Source organism: Ambystoma mexicanum (genome assembly GCF_040938575.1).
Source record: "Ambystoma mexicanum isolate Mex_15411 chromosome 12 unlocalized genomic scaffold, UKY_AmexF1_1 Mex_chr12_unloc.1, whole genome shotgun sequence".
Lineage (NCBI taxonomy): Eukaryota > Metazoa > Chordata > Amphibia > Caudata > Ambystomatidae > Ambystoma > Ambystoma mexicanum.
The window spans coordinates 3,597,210-3,622,700 of record NW_027182322.1 but is presented as its reverse complement, the minus strand read 5'-3'; the positions used below and the strand labels follow the sequence as shown (position 1 = coordinate 3,622,700).

The window sequence follows — 25,491 nt, the reverse complement described above, 5'->3', positions numbered from 1 at the left end:
CCATGTTATGTCCTTATAAAGGGATGCATGTTCATGATGACTCCATGTCACACCTGCATACAAGGATGCATGTTCATGCCGCCTCATTCTCTTGGCTTCATACAGGGATTTTATCTCCTCCCTGTCTCACCCTCATGCAGGGATGCATGACCAATGCTCCTTCCCTTCTCGCCCGCATACATGGATGCACGTTCATGTCTCCTCGTTCTCTCGGCTTCATACAGGGATTTTATCTCCTCCCTGTCTCACCCTCAGGAAGGGATGCATGATCAATGCTCCTTCCCGTCTCGCGCGCATACATGGATGCACGTTCACGCCTCCTCCTTCTCTCGGCTTCATACGGGGATCATATCTCCTCCCTGTCTCACCCTCATGCAGGGATGCATGACCAATGCTCCTTCCCTTCTCGCCTGCATACATGGATGCACGTTCACGCCTCCTCCTTCTCTCGGCTTCATACGGGGATCATATCTCCTCAATGTCTCACCCTCACTTCCAACATGTGTAACTTCTTGTTCTCTTTGACGTCTGGGGCATGGGTGGCTACTGCACAGCTCTAGATGTCGCCCACCTGCAAGGTGCTATGGAAAGCACTTTTCCACATTGGACGTGCTATATTAACCCCCTCTCCCCAAATACAATAAAAATAAAGAAATATATGTGCTTCCATAATGTCTACCTTCTAATGTTTCATATGTGTAAGCACATTGTCCTCCTCCTGACCACATTCTAAAACTATGTGCAAATTGTTCCTTCCATAAACTGTCACTTCCTTGGCCCTTTATTTATAATGACTGTTATACTCTCTCTCTTTCCGCCACAGTATAAAAAAGCCTAGCACACCTCATGATTGGACTAAGAAATTCCTGTCATTTAGTTGGAAATGATTTTCCCATTATCCCCAAAAACTCCTCACTGTGTCTAAGAACGCTTTTTTTCACAGGACAATACAGATCAGATTGACTTGAAAGGTCCTTTCACGCGACTACAGAATGCCTCTCATTCCACTAAAAGATACGCCAGTGCCTACAATTGCCTAGGACTAGACTATGAGTCCCAATGTAGAAAGACCACAAGTCCACAGATATGCCTGTTTATTTAAACATCAGTATTATCATCAGCGTGTGACTGTAAAGGGGGGACCTTGCGCTCTCTGTAACGCGCTCCATTGGCAACATCAGTTAAATGTCGTTGGTTCAATCCCTCGCGGATGTTGTTTTTATTCCCATTTGTAACTGGGAAATACTGTCGCTGCAATACATATGTCTTAATCAAGCTAGTGGTTATTGACGTAAATGGCAGTGTTATAATGTTTCATGTACTGCAAATGTCAACACATAATGCGCTCTTAATTAGATTTGGTTGAAATACATTACAGTCACCCGATGAAAAAGTGTGCAAAGAGCATTAAAGAAACAAAAGGTTCATAACAGTAACAGGACATATCGAATTGTTTCAGTCCTCCACAGAGATTGCCAATGTATTAATGGAAATTGTAAAATATCTGACCAAATGCTGTGACATTGCCTCACCGCAATGCCGTGACTCGGATTCGAACCGAGGTTGCTGTGGCCACAACGCAGAGTACTAACCACTATACGATCACGGCGAGCTACTTGGGCTGCTACAATGTGACGTTCCACCTCTATCATAAGCTGTACTCCATCTGTGATGTCATGACTCATGTTTGAATTAAAGGTTGGTTGTGATGTTATCCATGAGAATAAGTGGACACCTGATCCCCAGTCACTTATTTAAGATCTCAATAATCAAGTCGGAATCCAAATGAAAGTCATCAAAGTGGAGCCAATTAGAAATATTACAGTTACACAAACCTGGCAATGGTGCGGCAGCCAGGGCCGATAATGGCCCGCCAGCCTGAGAGCAGGAAAGTGTGAGAGCAGTGATGGTCTTGTGAGAGTTTACAGCTGTTATTGACCCTGTCCCCTTCCATTGCAGAGTTTTCTCCCTATAAGAAGTGCAGAGGCTCCCTCCGGGGTGCTAATAGTACATTTATTTTTTTGCGCAGGAGAAGTGCTCTTCACCAATTGCACGTGCCAAATCACCCGAAGGCCACCACCATAAAATTCAGGCATTCATGTTCATGCGTCCTCCATGTTATGTCCTTATAAAGGGATGCATGTTCATGATGACTCCATGTCGCACCTGCATACAAGGATGCATGTTCATGCCGCCTCGTTCTCTTGGCTTCATACAGGGATTTTATCTCCTCCCCTGTCTCACCCTCATGCAGGGATGCATGACCAATGCTCCTTCCCTTCTCGCCCGCATACATGGATGCACGTTCATGTCTCCTCGTTCTCTCGGCTTCATACGGGGATTTTATCTCCTCCCTGTCTCACCCTCAGGAAGGGATGCATGACCAATGCTCCTTCCCGTCTCGCCCGCATACATGGATGCACGTTCACGCCTCCTCCTTCTCTCGGCTTCATACGGGGATCATATCTCCTCCCTGTCTCACCCTCATGCAGGGATGCATGACCAAGGCTCCTTCCTGTCTCGCCCGCATACATGGATGCACGTTCACGCCTCCTCCTTCTCTCGGCTTCATACGGGGATCATATCTCCTCCCTGTCTCACCCTCATGCAGGGATGCATGACCAATGCTCCTTCCCTTCTCGCCTGCATACATGGATGCACGTTCACGCCTCCTCCTTCTATCGGCTTCATACGGGGATCATATCTCCTCCCTGTCTCACCCTCATGCAGGGATGCATGACCAATGCTCCTTCCTGTCTCGCCCGCATACATGGATGCACGTTCACGCCTCCTCCTTCTCTCGGCTTCATACGGGGATCATATCTCCTCCCTGTCTCACCCTCATGCAGGGATGCATGACCAATGCTCCTTCCCTTCTCGCCTGCATACATGGATGCACGTTCACGCCTCCTCCTTCTCTCGGCTTCATACGGGGATCATATCTCCTCAATGTCTCACCCTCACTTCCAACATGTGTAACTTCTTGTTCTCTTTGACGTCTGGGGCATGGGTGGCTACTGCACAGCTCTAGATGTCGCCCACCTGCAAGGTGCTATGGAAAGCACTTTTCCACATTGGACGTGCTATATTAACCCCCTCTCCCCAAATACAATAAAAATAAAGAAATATATGTGCTTCCATAATGTCTACCTTCTAATGTTTCATATGTGTAAGCACATTGTCCTCCTCCTGACCACATTCTAAAACTATGTGCAAATTGTTCCTTCCATAAACTGTCACTTCCTTGGCCCTTTATTTATAATGACTATTATACTCTCTCTCTTTCCGCCACAGTATAAAAAAGCCTAGCACACCTCATGATTGGACTAAGAAATTCCTGTCATTTAGTTGGAAATGATTTTCCCATTATCCCCAAAAACTCCTCACTGTGTCTAAGAACGCTTTTTTTCACAGGACAATACAGATCAGATTGACTTGAAAGGTCCTTTCACGCGACTACAGAATGCCTCTCATTCCACTAAAAGATACGCCAGTGCCTACAATAGCCTAGGACTAGACTATGAGTCCCAATTTAGAAAGACCACAAGTCCACAGATATGCCTGTTTATTTAAACATCAGTATTATCATCAGCGTGTGACTGTAAAGGCGGGACCTTGCGCTCTCTGTAACGCGCTCCATTGGCAACATCAGTTAAATGTCGTTGGTTCAATCCCTCGCGGATGTTGTTTTTATTCCCAATTGTAACTGGGAAATACTGTCGCTGCAATACATATGTCTTAATCAAGCTAGTGGTTATTGACGTAAATGGCAGTGTTATAATGTTTCATGTACTGCAAATGTCACCACATAATGCGCTCTTAATTAGATTTGGTTGAAATACATTACAGTCACCCGATGAAAAAGTGTGCAAAGAGCATTAAAGAAACAAAAGGTTCATAACAGTAACAGGACATATCGAATTGTTTCAGTCCTCCACAGAGATTGCCAATGTATTAATGGAAATTCTAAAATATCTGCCCAACTGCCGTGACATTGCCTCACCGCAATGCCGTGACTCGGATTCGAACCGAGGTTGCTGCGGCCACAACGCAGAGTACTAACCACTATACGATCACGGCGAGCTACTTGGGCTGCTACAATGTGTCGTTCCACCTCTATCATAAGCTGTACTCCATCTGTGATGTCATGACTCATGTTTGAATTAAAGGTTGGTTGTGATGTTATCCAGGAGAATAAGTGGACACCTGATCCCCAGTCACTTATTTAAGATCTCAATAATCAAGTCAGAATCCAAATGAAAGTCATCAAAGTGGAGCCAATTAGAAATAATATAGTTACACAAACCTGGCAATCGTGCGGCAGCCAGGGCCGATAATGGCCCGCCAGCCTGAGAGCAGGAAAGTGTGAGAGCAGTGATGGTCTTGTGAGAGTTTACAGCTGTTATTGACCCTGTCCCCTTCCATTGCAGAGTTTTCTCCCTATAAGAAGTGCAGAGGCTCCCTCCGGGGTGCTAATAGTAAATTTATTTTTTTGCGCAGGAGAAGTGCTCTTCACCAATTGCACGTGCCAAATCACCCGAAGGCCACCACCATAAAATTCAGGCATTCATGTTCATGCGTCCTCCATGTTATGTCCTTATAAAGGGATGCATGTTCATGATGACTCCATGTCACACCTGCATACAAGGATGCATGTTCATGCCGCCTCATTCTCTTGGCTTCATACAGGGATTTTATCTCCTCCCTGTCTCACCCTCATGCAGGGATGCATGACCAATGCTCCTTCCCTTCTCGCCCGCATACATGGATGCACGTTCATGTCTCCTCGTTCTCTCGGCTTCATACAGGGATTTTATCTCCTCCCTGTCTCACCCTCAGGAAGGGATGCATGATCAATGCTCCTTCCCGTCTCGCCCGCATACATGGATGCACGTTCACGCCTCCTCCTTCTCTCGGCTTCATACGGGGATCATATCTCCTCCCTGTCTCACCCTCATGCAGGGATGCATGACCAATGCTCCTTCCCTTCTCGCCTGCATACATGGATGCACGTTCACGCCTCCTCCTTCTCTCGGCTTCATACGGGGATCATATCTCCTCAATGTCTCACCCTCACTTCCAACATGTGTAACTTCTTGTTCTCTTTGACGTCTGGGGCATGGGTGGCTACTGCACAGCTCTAGATGTCGCCCACCTGCAAGGTGCTATGGAAAGCACTTTTCCACATTGGACGTGCTATATTAACCCCCTCTCCCCAAATACAATAAAAATAAAGAAATATATGTGCTTCCATAATGTCTACCTTCTAATGTTTCATATGTGTAAGCACATTGTCCTCCTCCTGACCACATTCTAAAACTATGTGCAAATTGTTCCTTCCATAAACTGTCACTTCCTTGGCCCTTTATTTATAATGACTGTTATACTCTCTCTCTTTCCGCCACAGTATAAAAAAGCCTAGCACACCTCATGATTGGACTAAGAAATTCCTGTCATTTAGTTGGAAATGATTTTCCCATTATCCCCAAAAACTCCTCACTGTGTCTAAGAACGCTTTTTTTCACAGGACAATACAGATCAGATTGACTTGAAAGGTCCTTTCACGCGACTACAGAATGCCTCTCATTCCACTAAAAGATACGCGAGTGCCTACAATTGCCTAGGACTAGACTATGAGTCCCAATGTAGAAAGACCACAAGTCCACAGATATGCCTGTTTATTTAAACATCAGTATTATCATCAGCGTGTGACTGTAAAGGCGGGACCTTGCGCTCTCTGTAACGCGCTCCATTGGCAACATCAGTTAAATGTCGTTGGTTCAATCCCTCGCGGATGTTGTTTTTATTCCCATTTGTAACTGGGAAATACTGTCGCTGCAATACATATGTCTTAATCAAGCTAGTGGTTATTGACGTAAATGGCAGTGTTATAATGTTTCATGTACTGCAAATGTCACCACATAACGCGCTCTTAATTAGATTTGGTTGAAATACATTACAGTCACCCGATGAAAAAGTGTGCAAAGAGCATTAAAGAAACAAAAGGTTCATAACAGTAACAGGACATATCGAATTGTTTCAGTCCTCCACAGAGATTGCCAATGTATTAATGGAAATTCTAAAATATCTACCCAACTGCCGTGACATTGCCTCACCGCAATGCTGTGACTCGGATTCGAACCGATGTTGCTGTGGCCACAACGCAGAGTACTAACCACTATATGATCACGGCGAGCTACTTGGGCTGCTACAATGTGACGTTCCACCTCTATCATAAGCTGTACTCCATCTGTGATGTCATGACTCATGTTTGAATTAAAGGTTGGTTGTGATGTTATCCATGAGAATAAGTGGACACCTGATCCCCAGTCACTTATTTAAGATCTCAATAATCAAGTCGGAATCCAAATGAAAGTCATCAAAGTGGAGCCAATTAGAAATATTACAGTTACACAAACCTGGCAATGGTGCGGCAGCCAGGGCCGATAATGGCCCGCCAGCCTGAGAGCAGGAAAGTGTGAGAGCAGTGATGGTCTTGTGAGAGTTTACAGCTGTTATTGACCCTGTCCCCTTCCATTGCAGAGTTTTCTCCCTATAAGAAGTGCAGAGGCTCCCTCCGGGGTGCTAATAGTACATTTATTTTTTTGCGCAGGAGAAGTGCTCTTCACCAATTGCACGTGCCAAATCACCCGAAGGCCACCACCATAAAATTCAGGCATTCATGTTCATGCGTCCTCCATGTTATGTCCTTATAAAGGGATGCATGTTCATGATGACTCCATGTCGCACCTGCATACAAGGATGCATGTTCATGCCGCCTCGTTCTCTTGGCTTCATACAGGGATTTTATCTCCTCCCCTGTCTCACCCTCATGCAGGGATGCATGACCAATGCTCCTTCCCTTCTCGCCCGCATACATGGATGCACGTTCATGTCTCCTCGTTCTCTCGGCTTCATACGGGGATTTTATCTCCTCCCTGTCTCACCCTCAGGAAGGGATGCATGACCAATGCTCCTTCCCGTCTCGCCCGCATACATGTATGCACGTTTACGCCTCCTCCTTCTCTCGGCTTCATACGGGGATCATATCTCCTCCCTGTCTCACCCTCATGCAGGGATGCATGACCAAGGCTCCTTCCTGTCTCGCCCGCATACATGGATGCACGTTCACGCCTCCTCCTTCTCTCGGCTTCATACGGGGATCATATCTCCTCCCTGTCTCACCCTCATGCAGGGATGCATGACCAATGCTCCTTCCCTTCTCGCCTGCATACATGGATGCACGTTCACGCCTCCTCCTTCTATCGGCTTCATACGGGGATCATATCTCCTCCCTGTCTCACCCTCATGCAGGGATGCATGACCAATGCTCCTTCCTGTCTCGCCCGCATACATGGATGCACGTTCACGCCTCCTCCTTCTCTCGGCTTCATACGGGGATCATATCTCCTCCCTGTCTCACCCTCATGCAGGGATGCATGACCAATGCTCCTTCCCTTCTCGCCTGCATACATGGATGCACGTTCACGCCTCCTCCTTCTCTCGGCTTCATACGGGGATCATATCTCCTCAATGTCTCACCCTCACTTCCAACATGTGTAACTTCTTGTTCTCTTTGACGTCTGGGGCATGGGTGGCTACTGCACAGCTCTAGATGTCGCCCACCTGCAAGGTGCTATGGAAAGCACTTTTCAACATTGGACGTGCTATATTAACCCCCTCTCCCCAAATACAATAAAAATAAAGAAATATATGTGCTTCCATAATGTCTACCTTCTAATGTTTCATATGTGTAAGCACATTGTCCTCCTCCTGACCACATTCTAAAACTATGTGAATTTTGTTCCTTCCATAAACTGTCACTTCCTTGGCCCTTTATTTATAATGACTGTTATACTCTCTCTCTTTCCGCCACAGTATAAAAAAGCCTAGCACACCTCATGATTGGACTAAGAAATTCCTGTCATTTAGTTGGAAATGATTTTCCCATTATCCCCAAAAACTCCTCACTGTGTCTAAGAACGCTTTTTTTCACAGGACAATACAGATCAGATTGACTTGAAAGGTCCTTTCACGCGACTACAGAATGCCTCTCATTCCACTAAAAGATACGCCAGTGCCTACAATAGCCTAGGACTAGACTATGAGTCCCAATGTAGAAAGACCACAAGTCCACAGATATGCCTGTTTATTTAAACATCAGTATTATCATCAGCGTGTGACTGTAAAGGCGGGACCTTGCGCTCTCTGTAACGCGCTCCATTGGCAACATCAGTTAAATGTCGTTGGTTCAATCCCTCGCGGATGTTGTTTTTATTCCCATTTGTAACTGGGAAATACTGTCGCTGCAATACATATGTCTTAATCAAGCTAGTGGTTATTGACGTAAATGGCAGTGTTATAATGTTTCATGTACTGCAAATGTCACCACATAATGCGCTCTTAATTAGATTTGGTTGAAATACATTACAGTCACCCGATGAAAAAGTGTGCAAAGAGCATTAAAGAAACAAAAGGTTCATAACAGTAACAGGACATATCGAATTGTTTCAGTCCTCCACAGAGATTGCCAATGTATTAATGGAAATTGTAAAATATCTGCCCAACTGCCGTGACATTGCCTCACCGCAATGCCGTGACTCGGATTCGAACCGAGGTTGCTGCGGCCACAACGCAGAGTACTAACCACTATACGATCACAGCGAGCTACTTGGGCTGCTACAATGTGACGTTCCACCTCTATCATAAGCTGTACTCCATCTGTGATGTCATGACTCATATTTGAATTAAAGGTTGGTTGTGATGTTATCCATGAGAATAAGTGGACACCTGATCCCCAGTCACTTATTTAAGATCTCAATAATCAAGTCGGAATCCAAATGAAAGTCATCAAAGTGGAGCCAATTAGAAATATTACAGTTACACAAACCTGGCAATGGTGCGGCAGCCAGGGCCGATAATGGCCCGCCAGCCTGAGAGCAGGAAAGTGTGAGAGCAGTGATGGTCTTGTGAGAGTTTACAGCTGTTATTGACCCTGTCCCCTTCCATTGCAGAGTTTTCTCCCTATAAGAAGTGCAGAGGCTCCCTCCGGGGTGCTAATAGTACATTTATTTTTTTGCGCAGGAGAAGTGCTCTTCACCAATTGCACGTGCCAAATCACCCGAAGGCCACCACCATAAAATTCAGGCATTCATGTTCATGCGTCCTCCATGTTATGTCCTTATAAAGGGATGCATGTTCATGATGACTCCATGTCGCACCTGCATACAAGGATGCATGTTCATGCCGCCTCGTTCTCTTGGCTTCATACAGGGATTTTATCTCCTCCCCTGTCTCACCCTCATGCAGGGATGCATGACCAATGCTCCTTCCCTTCTCGCCCGCATACATGGATGCACGTTCATGTCTCCTCGTTCTCTCGGCTTCATACGGGGATTTTATCTCCTCCCTGTCTCACCCTCAGGAAGGGATGCATGACCAATGCTCCTTCCCGTCTCGCCCGCATACATGTATGCACGTTTACGCCTCCTCCTTCTCTCGGCTTCATACGGGGATCATATCTCCTCCCTGTCTCACCCTCATGCAGGGATGCATGACCAAGGCTCCTTCCTGTCTCGCCCGCATACATGGATGCACGTTCACGCCTCCTCCTTCTCTCGGCTTCATACGGGGATCATATCTCCTCCCTGTCTCACCCTCATGCAGGGATGCATGACCAATGCTCCTTCCCTTCTCGCCTGCATACATGGATGCACGTTCACGCCTCCTCCTTCTATCGGCTTCATACGGGGATCATATCTCCTCCCTGTCTCACCCTCATGCAGGGATGCATGACCAATGCTCCTTCCTGTCTCGCCCGCATACATGGATGCACGTTCACGCCTCCTCCTTCTCTCGGCTTCATACGGGGATCATATCTCCTCCCTGTCTCACCCTCATGCAGGGATGCATGACCAATGCTCCTTCCCTTCTCGCCTGCATACATGGATGCACGTTCACGCCTCCTCCTTCTCTCGGCTTCATACGGGGATCATATCTCCTCAATGTCTCACCCTCACTTCCAACATGTGTAACTTCTTGTTCTCTTTGACGTCTGGGGCATGGGTGGCTACTGCACAGCTCTAGATGTCGCCCACCTGCAAGGTGCTATGGAAAGCACTTTTCAACATTGGACGTGCTATATTAACCCCCTCTCCCCAAATACAATAAAAATAAAGAAATATATGTGCTTCCATAATGTCTACCTTCTAATGTTTCATATGTGTAAGCACATTGTCCTCCTCCTGACCACATTCTAAAACTATGTGAATTTTGTTCCTTCCATAAACTGTCACTTCCTTGGCCCTTTATTTATAATGACTGTTATACTCTCTCTCTTTCCGCCACAGTATAAAAAAGCCTAGCACACCTCATGATTGGACTAAGAAATTCCTGTCATTTAGTTGGAAATGATTTTCCCATTATCCCCAAAAACTCCTCACTGTGTCTAAGAACGCTTTTTTTCACAGGACAATACAGATCAGATTGACTTGAAAGGTCCTTTCACGCGACTACAGAATGCCTCTCATTCCACTAAAAGATACGCCAGTGCCTACAATAGCCTAGGACTAGACTATGAGTCCCAATGTAGAAAGACCACAAGTCCACAGATATGCCTGTTTATTTAAACATCAGTATTATCATCAGCGTGTGACTGTAAAGGCGGGACCTTGCGCTCTCTGTAACGCGCTCCATTGGCAACATCAGTTAAATGTCGTTGGTTCAATCCCTCGCGGATGTTGTTTTTATTCCCATTTGTAACTGGGAAATACTGTCGCTGCAATACATATGTCTTAATCAAGCTAGTGGTTATTGACGTAAATGGCAGTGTTATAATGTTTCATGTACTGCAAATGTCACCACATAATGCGCTCTTAATTAGATTTGGTTGAAATACATTACAGTCACCCGATGAAAAAGTGTGCAAAGAGCATTAAAGAAACAAAAGGTTCATAACAGTAACAGGACATATCGAATTGTTTCAGTCCTCCACAGAGATTGCCAATGTATTAATGGAAATTGTAAAATATCTGCCCAACTGCCGTGACATTGCCTCACCGCAATGCCGTGACTCGGATTCGAACCGAGGTTGCTGCGGCCACAACGCAGAGTACTAACCACTATACGATCACAGCGAGCTACTTGGGCTGCTACAATGTGACGTTCCACCTCTATCATAAGCTGTACTCCATCTGTGATGTCATGACTCATATTTGAATTAAAGGTTGGTTGTGATGTTATCCATGAGAATAAGTGGACACCTGATCCCCAGTCACTTATTTAAGATCTCAATAATCAAGTCGGAATCCAAATGAAAGTCATCAAAGTGGAGCCAATTAGAAATATTACAGTTACACAAACCTGGCAATGGTGCGGCAGCCAGGGCCGATAATGGCCCGCCAGCCTGAGAGCAGGAAAGTGTGAGAGCAGTGATGGTCTTGTGAGAGTTTACAGCTGTTATTGACCCTGTCCCCTTCCATTGCAGAGTTTTCTCCCTATAAGAAGGGCAGAGGCTCCCTCCGGGGTGCTAATAGTACATTTATTTTTTTGCGCAGGAGAAGTGCTCTTCACCAATTGCACGTGCCAAATCACCCGAAGGCCACCACCATAAAATTCAGGCATTCATGTTCATGCGTCCTCCATGTTATGTCCTTATAAAGGGATGCATGTTCATGATGACTCCATGTCGCACCTGCATACAAGGATGCATGTTCATGCCGCCTCGTTCTCTTGGCTTCATACAGGGATTTTATCTCCTCCCCTGTCTCACCCTCATGCAGGGATGCATGACCAATGCTCCTTCCCTTCTCGCCCGCATACATGGATGCACGTTCATGTCTCCTCGTTCTCTCGGCTTCATACGGGGATTTTATCTCCTCCCTGTCTCACCCTCAGGAAGGGATGCATGACCAATGCTCCTTCCCGTCTCGCCCGCATACATGGATGCACGTTCACGCCTCCTCCTTCTCTCGGCTTCATACGGGGATCATATCTCCTCCCTGTCTCACCCTCATGCAGGGATGCATGACCAAGGCTCCTTCCTGTCTCGCCCGCATACATGGATGCACGTTCACGCCTCCTCCTTCTCTCGGCTTCATACGGGGATCATATCTCCTCCCTGTCTCACCCTCATGCAGGGATGCATGACCAATGCTCCTTCCCTTCTCGCCTGCATACATGGATGCACGTTCACGCCTCCTCCTTCTATCGGCTTCATACGGGGATCATATCTCCTCCCTGTCTCACCCTCATGCAGGGATGCATGACCAATGCTCCTTCCTGTCTCGCCCGCATACATGGATGCACGTTCACGCCTCCTCCTTCTCTCGGCTTCATACGGGGATCATATCTCCTCCCTGTCTCACCCTCATGCAGGGATGCATGACCAATGCTCCTTCCCTTCTCGCCTGCATACATGGATGCACGTTCACGCCTCCTCCTTCTCTCGGCTTCATACGGGGATCATATCTCCTCAATGTCTCACCCTCACTTCCAACATGTGTAACTTCTTGTTCTCTTTGACGTCTGGGGCATGGGTGGCTACTGCACAGCTCTAGATGTCGCCCACCTGCAAGGTGCTATGGAAAGCACTTTTCCACATTGGACGTGCTATATTAACCCCCTCTCCCCAAATACAATAAAAATAAAGAAATATATGTGCTTCCATAATGTCTACCTTCTAATGTTTCATATGTGTAAGCACATTGTCCTCCTCCTGACCACATTCTAAAACTATGTGCAAATTGTTCCTTCCATAAACTGTCACTTCCTTGGCCCTTTATTTATAATGACTGTTATACTCTCTCTCTTTCCGCCACAGTATAAAAAAGCCTAGCACACCTCATGATTGGACTAAGAAATTCCTGTCATTTAGTTGGAAATGATTTTCCCATTATCCCCAAAAACTCCTCACTGTGTCTAAGAACGCTTTTTTTCACAGGACAATACAGATCAGATTGACTTGAAAGGTCCTTTCACGCGACTACAGAATGCCTCTCATTCCACTAAAAGATACGCCAGTGCCTACAATAGCCTAGGACTAGACTATGAGTCCCAATGTAGAAAGACCACAAGTCCACAGATATGCCTGTTTATTTAAACATCAGTATTATCATCAGCGTGTGACTGTAAAGGCGGGACCTTGCGCTCTCTGTAACGCGCTCCATTGGCAACATCAGTTAAATGTCGTTGGTTCAATCCCTCGCGGATGTTGTTTTTATTCCCATTTGTAACTGGGAAATACTGTCGCTGCAATACATATGTCTTAATCAAGCTAGTGGTTATTGACGTAAATGGCAGTGTTATAATGTTTCATGTACTGCAAATGTCACCACATAATGCGCTCTTAATTAGATTTGGTTGAAATACATTACAGTCACCCGATGAAAAAGTGTGCAAAGAGCATTAAAGAAACAAAAGGTTCATAACAGTAACAGGACATATCGAATTGTTTCAGTCCTCCACAGAGATTGCCAATGTATTAATGGAAATTCTAAAATATCTGCCCAACTGCCGTGACATTGCCTCACCGCAATGCCGTGACTCGGATTCGAACCGAGGTTGCTGCGGCCACAACGCAGAGTACTAACCACTATACGATCACGGCGAGCTACTTGGGCTGCTACAATGTGTCGTTCCACCTCTATCATAAGCTGTACTCCATCTGTGATGTCATGACTCATGTTTGAATTAAAGGTTGGTTGTGATGTTATCCAGGAGAATAAGTGGACACCTGATCCCCAGTCACTTATTTAAGATCTCAATAATCAAGTCAGAATCCAAATGAAAGTCATCAAAGTGGAGCCAATTAGAAATAATATAGTTACACAAACCTGGCAATCGTGCGGCAGCCAGGGCCGATAATGGCCCGCCAGTCTGAGAGCAGGAAAGTGTGAGAGCAGTGATGGTCTTGTGAGAGTTTACAGCTGTTATTGACCCTGTCCCCTTCCATTGCAGAGTTTTCTCCCTATAAGAAGTGCAGAGGCTCCCTCTGGGGTGCTAATAGTAAATTTATTTTTTTGCGCAGGAGAAGTGCTCTTCACCAATTGCACGTGCCAAATCACCCGAAGGCCACCACCATAAAATTCAGGCATTCATGTTCATGCGTCCTCCATGTTATGTCCTTATAAAGGGATGCATGTTCATGATGACTCCATGTCACACCTGCATACAAGGATGCATGTTCATGCCGCCTCATTCTCTTGGCTTCATACAGGGATTTTATCTCCTCCCTGTCTCACCCTGATGCAGGGATGCATGACCAATGCTCCTTCCCTTCTCGCCCGCATACATGGATGCACGTTCATGTCTCCTCGTTCTCTCGGCTTCATACAGGGATTTTATCTCCTCCCTGTCTCACCCTCAGGAAGGGATGCATGATCAATGCTCCTTCCCGTCTCGCCCGCATACATGGATGCACGTTCACGCCTCCTCCTTCTCTCGGCTTCATACGGGGATCATATCTCCTCCCTGTCTCACCCTCATGCAGGGATGCATGACCAATGCTCCTTCCCTTCTCGCCTGCATACATGGATGCACGTTCACGCCTCCTCCTTCTCTCGGCTTCATACGGGGATCATATCTCCTCCCTGTCTCACCCTCATGCAGGGATGCATGACCAATGCTCCTTCCCTTCTCGCCTGCATACATGGATGCACGTTCACGCCTCCTCCTTTTCTCGGCTTCATACGGGGATCATATCTCCTCAATGTCTCACCCTCACTTCCAACATGTGTAACTTCTTGTTCTCTTTGACGTCTGGGCCATGGGTGGCTACTAAACAGCTCTAGATGTCGCCCACCTGCAAGGTGCTATGGAAAGCACTTTTCCACATTGGACGTGCTATATTAACCCCCTCTCCCCAAATACAATAAAAATAAAGAAATATATGTGCTTCCATAATGTCTACCTTCTAATGTTTCATATGTGTAAGCACATTGTCCTCCTCCTGACCACATTCTAAAACTATGTGCAAATTGTTCCTTCCATAAACTGTCACTTCCTTGGCCCTTTATTTATAATGACTGTTATACTCTCTCTCTTTCCGCCACAGTATAAAAAAGCCTAGCACACCTCATGATTGGACTAAGAAATTCCTGTCATTTAGTTGGAAATGATTTTCCCATTATCCCCAAAAACTCCTCACTGTGTCTAAGAACGCTTTTTTTCACAGGACAATACAGATCAGATTGACTTGAAAGGTCCTTTCACGCGACTACAGAATGCCTCTCATTCCACTAAAAGATACGCCAGTGCCTACAATAGCCTAGGACTAGACTATGAGTCCCAATGTAGAAAGACCACAAGTCCACAGATATGCCTGTTTATTTAAACATCTGTATTATCATCAGCGTGTGACTGTAAAGGCGGGACCTCGCGCTCTCTGTAACGCGCTCCATTGGCAACATCAGTTAAATGTCGTTGGTTCAATCCCTCGCGGATGTTGTTTTTATTCCCATTTGTAACTGGGAAATACTGTCGATGCAATACATATGTATTAATCAAGCTAGTGGTTATTGACGTAAATGGCAGTGTTATAATGTTTCATGTACTGCAAATGTCACCACATAATGCGCTCTTAATTAGATTTGGTTGAAATACATTACAGTCACCCGATGAAAAAGTGTGCAAAGAGCATTAAAGAAACAAAAGGTTCATAACAGTAACAGGACATATCGAATTGTTTCAGTCCTCCACAGAGATTGCCAATGTATTAATGGAAATTGTAAAATATCTGACCAAATGCTGTGACATTGCCTCACCGCAATGCCGTGACTCGGATTCGAACCGAGGTTGCTGTGGCCACAACGCAGACTACTAACCACTATACGATCACGGCGAGCTACTTGGGCTGCTACAATGTGACGTTCCACCTCTATCATAAGCTGTACTCCATCTGTGATGTCATGACTCATGTTTGAATTAAAGGTTGGTTGTGATGTTATCCATGAGAATAAGTGGACACCTGATCCCCAGTCACTTATTTAAGATCTCAATAATCAAGTCGGAATCCAAATGAAAGTCATCAAAGTGGAGCCAATTAGAAATATTACAGTTACACAAACCTGGCAATGGTGCGGCAGCCAGGGCCGATAATGGCCCGCCAGCCTGAGAGCAGGAAAGTGTGAGAGCAGTGATGGTCTTGTGAGAGTTTACAGCTGTTATTGACCCTGTCCCCTTCCATTGCAGAGTTTTCTCCCTATAAGAAGTGCAGAGGCTCCCTCCGGGGTGCTAATAGTACATTTATTTTTTTGCGCAGGAGAAGTGCTCTTCACCAATTGCACGTGCCAAATCACCCGAAGGCCACCACCATAAAATTCAGGCATTCATGTTCATGCGTCCTCCATGTTATGTCCTTATAAAGGGATGCATGTTCATGATGACTCCATGTCGCACCTGCATACAAGGATGCATGTTCATGCCGCCTCGTTCTCTTGGCTTCATACAGGGATTTTATCTCCTCCCCTGTCTCACCCTCATGCAGGGATGCATGACCAATGCTCCTTCCCTTCTCGCCCGCATACATGGATGCACGTTCATGTCTCCTCGTTCTCTCGGCTTCATACGGGGATTTTATCTCCTCCCTGTCTCACCCTCAGGAAGGGATGCATGACCAATGCTCCTTCCCGTCTCGCCCGCATACATGGATGCACGTTCACGCCTCCTCCTTCTCTCGGCTTCATACGGGGATCATATCTCCTCCCTGTCTCACCCTCATGCAGGGATGCATGACCAAGGCTCCTTCCTGTCTCGCCCGCATACATGGATGCACGTTCACGCCTCCTCCTTCTCTCGGCTTCATACGGGGATCATATCTCCTCCCTGTCTCACCCTCATGCAGGGATGCATGACCAATGCTCCTTCCCTTCTCGCCTGCATACATGGATGCACGTTCACGCCTCCTCCTTCTCTCGGCTTCATACGGGGATCATATCTCCTCCCTGTCTCACCCTCATGCAGGGATGCATGACCAATGCTCCTTCCTGTCTCGCCCGCATACATGGATGCACGTTCACGCCTCCTCCTTCTCTCGGCTTCATACGGGGATCATATCTCCTCCCTGTCTCACCCTCATGCAGGGATGCATGACCAATGCTCCTTCCCTTCTCGCCTGCATACATGGATGCACGTTCACGCCTCCTCCTTCTCTCGGCTTCATACGGGGATCATATCTCCTCAATGTCTCACCCTCACTTCCAACATGTGTAACTTCTTGTTCTCTTTGACGTCTGGGGCATGGGTGGCTACTGCACAGCTCTAGATGTCGCCCACCTGCAAGGTGCTATGGAAAGCACTTTTCCACATTGGACGTGCTATATTAACCCCCTCTCCCCAAATACAATAAAAAAAAAGAAATATATGTGCTTCCATAATGTCTACCTTCTAATGTTTCATATGTGTAAGCACATTGTCCTCCTCCTGACCACATTCTAAAACTATGTGCAAATTGTTCCTTCCATAAACTGTCACTTCCTTGGCCCTTTATTTATAATGACTGTTATACTCTCTCTCTTTCCGCCACAGTATAAAAAAGCCTAGCACACCTCATGATTGGACTAAGAAATTCCTGTCATTTAGTTGGAAATGATTTTCCCATTATCCCCAAAAACTCCTCACTGTGTCTAAGAACGCTTTTTTTCACAGGACAATACAGATCAGATTGACTTGAAAGGTCCTTTCACGCGACTACAGAATGCCTCTCATTCCACTAAAAGATACGCCAGTGCCTACAATAGCCTAGGACTAGACTATGAGTCCCAATGTAGAAAGACCACAAGTCCACAGATATGCCTGTTTATTTAAACATCAGTATTATCATCAGCGTGTGACTGTAAAGGCGGGACCTTGCGCTCTCTGTAACGCGCTCCATTGGCAACATCAGTTAAATGTCGTTGGTTCAATCCCTCGCGGATGTTGTTTTTATTCCCATTTGTAACTGGGAAATACTGTCGCTGCAATACATATGTCTTAATCAAGCTAGTGGTTATTGACGTAAATGGCAGTGTTATAATGTTTCATGTACTGCAAATGTCACCACATAATGCGCTCTTAATTAGATTTGGTTGAAATACATTACATTCACCCGATGAAAAAGTGTGCAAAGAGCATTAAAGAAACAAAAGGTTCATAACAGTAACAGGACATATCGAATTGTTTCAGTCCTCCACAGAGATTGCCAATGTATTAATGGAAATTCTAAAATATCTGCCCAACTGCCGTGACATTGCCTCACCGCAATGCCGTGACTCGGATTCGAACCGAGGTTGCTGCGGCCACAACGCAGAGTACTAACCACTATACGATCACGGCGAGCTACTTGGGCTGCTACAATGTGTCGTTCCACCTCTATCATAAGCTGTACTCCATCTGTGATGTCATGACTCATGTTTGAATTAAAGGTTGGTTGTGATGTTATCCAGGAGAATAAGTGGACACCTGATCCCCAGTCACTTATTTAAGATCTCAATAATCAAGTCAGAATCCAAATGAAAGTCATCAAAGTGGAGCCAATTAGAAATAATATAGTTACACAAACCTGGCAATCGTGCGGCAGCCAGGGCCGATAATGGCCCGCCAGCCTGAGAGCAGGAAAGTGTGAGAGCAGTGATGGTCTTGTGAGAGTTTACAGCTGTTATTGACCCTGTCCCCTTCCATTGCAGAGTTTTCTCCCTATAAGAAGTGCAGAGGCTCCCTCCGGGGTGCTAATAGTAAATTTATTTTTTTTGCGCAGGAGAAGTGCTCTTCACCAATTGCACGTGCCAAATCACCCGAAGGCCACCACCATAAAATTCAGGCATTCATGTTCATGCGTCCTCCATGTTATGTCCTTATAAAGGGATGCATGTTCATGATGACTCCATGTCACACCTGCATACAAGTATGCATGTTCATGCCGCCTCATTCTCTTGGCTTCATACAGGGATTTTATCTCCTCCCTGTCTCACCCTCATGCAGGGATGCATGACCAATGCTCCTTCCCTTCTCGCCCGCATACATGGATGCACGTTCATGTCTCCTCGTTCTCTCGGCTTCATACAGGGATTTTATCTCCTCCCTGTCTCACCCTCAGGAAGGGATGCATGATCAATGCTCCTTCCCGTCTCGCCCGCATACATGGATGCACGTTCACGCCTCCTCCTTCTCTCGGCTTCATACGGGGATCATATCTCCTCCCTGTCTCACCCTCATGCAGGGATGCATGACCAATGCTCCTTCCCTTCTCGCCTGCATACATGGATGCACGTTCACGCCTCCTCCTTCTCTCGGCTTCATACGGGGATCATATCTCCTCCCTGTCTCACCCTCATGCAGGGATGCATGACCAATGCTCCTTCCCTTCTCGCCTGCATACATGGATGCACGTTCACGCCTCCTCCTTTTCTCGGCTTCATACGGGGATCATATCTCCTCAATGTCTCACCCTCACTTCCAACATGTGTAACTTCTTGTTCTCTTTGACGTCTGGGGCATGGGTGGCTACTGCACAGCTCTAGATGTCGCCCACCTGCAAGGTGCTATGGAAAGCACTTTTCCACATTGGACGTGCTATATTAACCCCCTCTCCCCAAATACAATAAAAATAAAGAAATATATGTGCTTCCATAATGTCTACCTTCTAATGTTTCATATGTGTAAGCACATTGTCCTCCTCCTGACCACATTCTAAAACTATGTGCAAATTGTTCCTTCCATAAACTGTCACTTCCTTGGCCCTTTATTTATAATGACTGTTATACTCTCTCTCTTTCCGCCACAGTATAAAAAAGCCTAGCACACCTCATGATTGGACTAAGAAATTCCTGTCATTTAGTTGGAAATGATTTTCCCATTATCCCCAAAAACTCCTCACTGTGTCTAAGAACGCTCTTTTTCACAGGACAATACAGATCAGATTGACTTGAAAGGTCCTTTCACGCGACTACAGAATGCCTCTCATTCCACTAAAAGATACGCCAGTGCCTACAATAGCCTAGGACTAGACTATGAGTCCCAATGTAGAAAGACCACAAGTCCACAGATATGCCTGTTTATTTAAACATCTGTATTATCATCAGCGTGTGACTGTAAAGGCGGGACCTCGCGCTCTCTGTAACGCGCTCCATTGGCAACATCAGTTAAATGTCGTTGGTTCAATCCCTCGCGGATGTTGTTTTTATTCCCATTTGTAACTGGGAAATACTGTCGCTGCAATACATATGTCTTAATCAAGCTAGTGGTTATTGACGTAAATGGCAGTGTTATAATGTTTCATGTACTGCAAATGTCACCACATAATGCGCTCTTAATTAGATTTGGTTGAAATACATTACAGTCACCCGATGAAAAAGTGTGCAAAGAGCATTAAAGAAACAAAAGGTTCATAACAGTAACAGGACATATCGAATTGTTTCAGTCCTCCACAGAGATTGCCAATGTATTAATGGAAATTCTAAAATATCTGCCCAACTGCCGTGACATTGCCTCACCGCAATGCCGTGACTCGGATTCGAACCGAGGTTGCTGCGGCCACAACGCAGAGTACTAACCACTATACGATCACGGCGAGCTACTTGGGCTGCTACAATGTGTCGTTCCACCTCTATCATAAGCTGTACTCCATCTGTGATGTCATGACTCATGTTTGAATTAAAGGTTGGTTGTGATGTTATCCAGGAGAATAAGTGGACACCTGATCCCCAGTCACTTATTTAAGATCTCAATAATCAAGTCAGAATCCAAATGAAAGTCATCAAAGTGGAGCCAATTAGAAATAATATAGTTACACAAACCTGGCAATCGTGCGGCAGCCAGGGCCGATAATGGCCCGCCAGCCTGAGAGCAGGAAAGTGTGAGAGCAGTGATGGTCTTGTGAGAGTTTACAGCTGTTATTGACCCTGTCCCCTTCCATTGCAGAGTTTTCTCCCTATAAGAAGTGCAGAGGCTCCCTCCGGGGTGCTAATAGTAAATTTATTTTTTTGCGCAGGAGAAGTGCTCTTCACCAATTGCACGTGCCAAATCACCCGAAGGCCACCACCATAAAATTCAGGCATTCATGTTCATGCGTCCTCCATGTTATGTCCTTATAAAGGGATGCATGTTCATGATGACTCCATGTCACACCTGCATACAAGGATGCATGTTCATGCCGCCTCATTCTCTTGGCTTCATACAGGGATTTTATCTCCTCCCTGTCTCACCCTCATGCAGGGATGCATGACCAATGCTCCTTCCCTTCTCGCCCGCATACATGGATGCACGTTCATGTCTCCTCGTTCTCTCGGCTTCATACAGGGATTTTATCTCCTCCCTGTCTCACCCTCAGGAAGGGATGCATGATCAATGCTCCTTCCCGTCTCGCCCGCATACATGGATGCACGTTCACGCCTCCTCCTTCTCTCGGCTTCATACGGGGATCATATCTCCTCCCTGTCTCACCCTCATGCAGGGATGCATGACCAATGCTCCTTCCCTTCTCGCCTGCATACATGAATGCACGTTCACGCCTCCTCCTTCTCTCGGCTTCATACGGGGATCATATCTCCTCCCTGTCTCACCCTCATGCAGGGATGCATGACCAATGCTCCTTCCCTTCTCGCCTGCATACATGGATGCACGTTCACGCCTCCTCCTTTTCTCGGCTTCATACGGGGATCATATCTCCTCAATGTCTCACCCTCACTTCCAACATGTGTAACTTCTTGTTCTCTTTAACGTCTGGGGCATGGGTGGCTACTGCACAGCTCTAGATGTCGCCCACCTGCAAGTTGCTATGGAAAGCACTTTTCCACATTGGACGTGCTATATTAACCCCCTCTCCCCAAATACAATAAAAATAAAGAAATATATGTGCTTCCATAATGTCTACCTTCTAATGTTTCATATGTGTAAGCACATTGTCCTCCTCCTGACCACATTCTAAAACTATGTGCAAATTGTTCCTTCCATAAACTGTCACTTCCTTGGCCCTTTATTTATAATGACTGTTATACTCTCTCTCTTTCCGCCACAGTATAAAAAAGCCTAGCACACCTCATGATTGGACTAAGAAATTCCTGTCATTTAGTTGGAAATTATTTTCCCATTATCCCCAAAAACTCCTCACTGTGTCTAAGAACGCTTTTTTTCACAGGACAATACAGATCAGATTGACTTGAAAGGTCCTTTCACGCGACTACAGAATGCCTCTCATTCCACTAAAAGATACGCCAGTGCCTACAATTGCCTAGGACTAGACTGTGAGTCCCAATGTAGAAAGACCACAAGTCCACAGATATGCCTGTTTATTTAAACATCTGTATTATCATCAGCGTGTGACTGTAAAGGCGGGACCTCGCGCTCTCTGTAACGCGCTCCATTGGCAACATCAGTTAAATGTCGCTGGTTCAATCCCTCGCGGATGTTGTTTTTATTCCCATTTGTAACTGGGAAATACTGTCGCTGCAATACATATGTCTTAATCAAGCTAGTGGTTATTGACGTAAATGGCAGTGTTATAATGTTTCATGTACTGCAAATGTCACCACATAATGCGCTCTTAATTAGATTTGGTTGAAATACATTACATTCACCCGATAAAAAAGTGTGCAAAGAGCATTAAAGAAACAAAAGGTTCATAACAGTAACAGGACATATCGAATTGTTTCAGTCCTCCACAGAGATTGCCAATGTATTAATGGAAATTCTAAAATATCTGCCCAACTTCCGTGACATTGCCTCACCGCAATGCCGTGACTCGGCAGAGTACTAACCACTATACGATCACGGTGAGCTACTTGGGCTGCTACAATGTGACGTTCCACCTCTATCATAAGCTGTACTCCATCTGTGATGTCATGACTCATGTTTGAATTAAAGGTTGGTTGTGATGTTATCCATGGGAATAAGTGGACACCTGATCCCCAGTCACTTATTTAAGATCTCAATAATCAAGTCAGAATCCAAATGAAAGTCATCAAAGTGGAGCCAATTAGAAATAATATAGTTACACAAACCTGACAATGGTGCGGCAGCCAGGGCCGATAATGGCCCGCCAGCCTGAGAGCAGGAAAGTGTGAGAGCAGTGATGGTCTTGTGAGCATTTACAGCTGTTATTGACCCTGTCCCCTTCCATTGCAGAGTTTTCTCCCTATAAGAAGTGCAGAGGCTCCCTCCGGGGTGCTAATACTACATTTATTTTTTTGCGCAGGAGAAGTGCTCTTCACCAATTGCACGTGCCAAATCACCCAAAGGCCACCACCATAAAATTCAGGCATTCATGTTCATGTGTCCTCCATGTTATGTCCTTATAAAGGGATGCATGTTCATGATGACTCCATGTCACACCTGCATACAAGGATGCATGTTCATGCCGCCTCGTTCTCTCGGCTTCATACAGGGATTTTATCTCCTCCCTGTCTCACCCTCAGGAAGGGATGCATGACCAATGCTCCTTCCCGTCTCGCCCGCATACATGGATGCACGTTCACGCCTCCTCCTTCTCTCGGCTTCATACGGGGATCATATCTCCTCCCTGTCTCACCCTCATGCAGGGATGCATGACCAATGCTCCTTCCTGTCTCGCCCGCATACATGGATGCACGTTCACGCCTCCTCCTTCTCTCGGCTTCATACGGGGATCATATCTCCTCCCTGTCTCACCCTCATGCAGGGATGCATGACCAATGCTCCTTCCCTTCTCGCCTGCATACATGGATGCACGTTCACGCCTCCTCCTTCTCTCGGATTCATACGGGGATCATATCTCCTCCCTGTCTCACCCTCATGCAGGGATGCATGACCAATGCTCCTTCCTGTCTCGCCCGCATACATGGATGCACGTTCACGCCTCCTCCTTCTCTCGGCTTCATACGGGGATCATATCTCCTCATTGTCTCACCCTCATGCAGGGATGCATGACCAATGCTCCTTCCCTTCTCGCCTGCATACATGGATGCACGTTCACGCCTCCTCCTTCTCTCGGGTTCATACGGGGATCATATCTCCTCAATGTCTCACCCTCACTTCCAACATGTGTAACTTCTTGTTCTCTTTGACGTCTGGGGCATGGGTGGCTACTGCACAGCTCTAGATGTCGCCCACCTGCAAGGTGCTATGGAAAGCACTTTTCCACATTGGACGTGCTATATTAACCCCCTCTCCCCAAATACAATAAAAATAAAGAAATATATGTGCTTCCATAATGTCTACCTTCTAATGTTTCATATGTGTAAGCACATTGTCCTCCTCCTGACCACATTCTAAAACTATGTGCAAATTGTTCCTTCCATAAACTGTCACTTCCTTGGCCCTTTATTTATAATGACTGTTATACTCTCTCTCTTTCCGCCACAGTATAAAAAAGCCTAGCACACCTCATGATTGGACTAAGAAATTCCTGTCATTTAGTTGGAAATGATTTTCCCATTATCCCCAAAAACTCCTCACTGTGTCTAAGAACGCTTTTTTTCACAGGACAATACAGATCAGATTGACTTGAAAGGTCCTTTCACGCGACTACAGAATGCCTATCATTCCACAAAAAGATACGCCAGTGCCTACAATAGCCTAGGACTAGACTATGAGTCCCAATGTAGAAAGACCACAAGTCCACAGATATGCCTGTTTATTTAAACATCTGTATTATCATCAGCGTGTGACTGTAAAGGCGGGACCTCGCGCTCTCTGTAACGCGCTCCATTGGCAACATCAGTTAAATGTCGTTGGTTCAATCCCTCGCGGATGTTGTTTTTATTCCCATTTGTAACTGGGAAATACTGTCGCTGCAATATATATGTCTTAATCAAGCTAGTGGTTATTGACGTAAATGGCATTGTTATAATGTTTCATGTACTGCAAATGTCACCACATAATGCGCTCTTAATTAGATTTGGTTGAAATACATTACAGTCACCCGATGAAAAAGTGTGCAAAGAGCATTAAAGAAACAAAAGGTTCATAACAGTAACAGGACATATCGAATTGATTCAGTCCTCCACAGAGATTGCCAATGTATTAATGGAAATTCTAAAATATCTGCCCAACTGCCGTGACATTGCCTCACCGCAATGCCGTGACTCGGATTCGAACCGAGGTTGCTGCGGCCACAACGCAGAGTACTAACCACTATACGATCACGGCGAGCTACTTGGGCTGCTGCAATGTGTCGTTCCACCTCTATCATAAGCTGTACTCCATCTGTGATGTCATGACTCATGTTTGAATTAAAGGTTGGTTGTGATGTTATCCATGAGAATAAGTGGACACCTGATCCCCAGTCACTTATTTAAGATCTCAATAATCAAGTCAGAATCCAAATGAAAGTCATCAAAGTGGAGCAAATTAGAAATAATATAGTTACACAAACCTGGCAATGGTGCGGCAGCCAGGGCCGATAATGGCCCGCCAGCCTGAGAGCAGGAAAGTGTGAGAGCAGTGATGGTCTTGTGAGAGTTTACAGCTGTTATTGACCCTGTCCCCTTCCATTGCAGAGTTTTCTCCCTATAAGAAGTGCAGAGGCTCCCTCCGGGGTGCTAA

General features: G+C 45.9%; 7 non-coding genes across 7 annotated transcripts; all 7 read right to left on the bottom strand.

The window, feature by feature from the left end:
- Nucleotides 1–4,008: 4,008 nt before the first annotated feature.
- On the bottom strand, nt 4,009–4,080 carry TRNAH-GUG (transfer RNA histidin (anticodon GUG)). Its single transcript has one exon. It is a non-coding gene; the product is annotated as a tRNA-His (tRNA).
- Nucleotides 4,081–8,592: 4,512 nt separating this feature from the next.
- On the bottom strand, nt 8,593–8,664 carry TRNAH-GUG (transfer RNA histidin (anticodon GUG)). Its single transcript has one exon. It is a non-coding gene; the product is annotated as a tRNA-His (tRNA).
- Nucleotides 8,665–11,063: 2,399 nt separating this feature from the next.
- TRNAH-GUG (transfer RNA histidin (anticodon GUG)) lies at nt 11,064–11,135 on the bottom strand. Its single transcript has one exon. It is a non-coding gene; the product is annotated as a tRNA-His (tRNA).
- A 2,399-nt stretch (nt 11,136–13,534) lies between these two features.
- Nucleotides 13,535–13,606, bottom strand: TRNAH-GUG (transfer RNA histidin (anticodon GUG)). Its single transcript has one exon. It is a non-coding gene; the product is annotated as a tRNA-His (tRNA).
- A 4,631-nt stretch (nt 13,607–18,237) lies between these two features.
- TRNAH-GUG (transfer RNA histidin (anticodon GUG)) lies at nt 18,238–18,309 on the bottom strand. The gene has a single exon. It is a non-coding gene; the product is annotated as a tRNA-His (tRNA).
- A 2,161-nt stretch (nt 18,310–20,470) lies between these two features.
- TRNAH-GUG (transfer RNA histidin (anticodon GUG)) lies at nt 20,471–20,542 on the bottom strand. Its single transcript has one exon. It is a non-coding gene; the product is annotated as a tRNA-His (tRNA).
- Nucleotides 20,543–25,023: 4,481 nt separating this feature from the next.
- On the bottom strand, nt 25,024–25,095 carry TRNAH-GUG (transfer RNA histidin (anticodon GUG)). Its single transcript has one exon. It is a non-coding gene; the product is annotated as a tRNA-His (tRNA).
- Nucleotides 25,096–25,491: the final 396 nt, after the last annotated feature.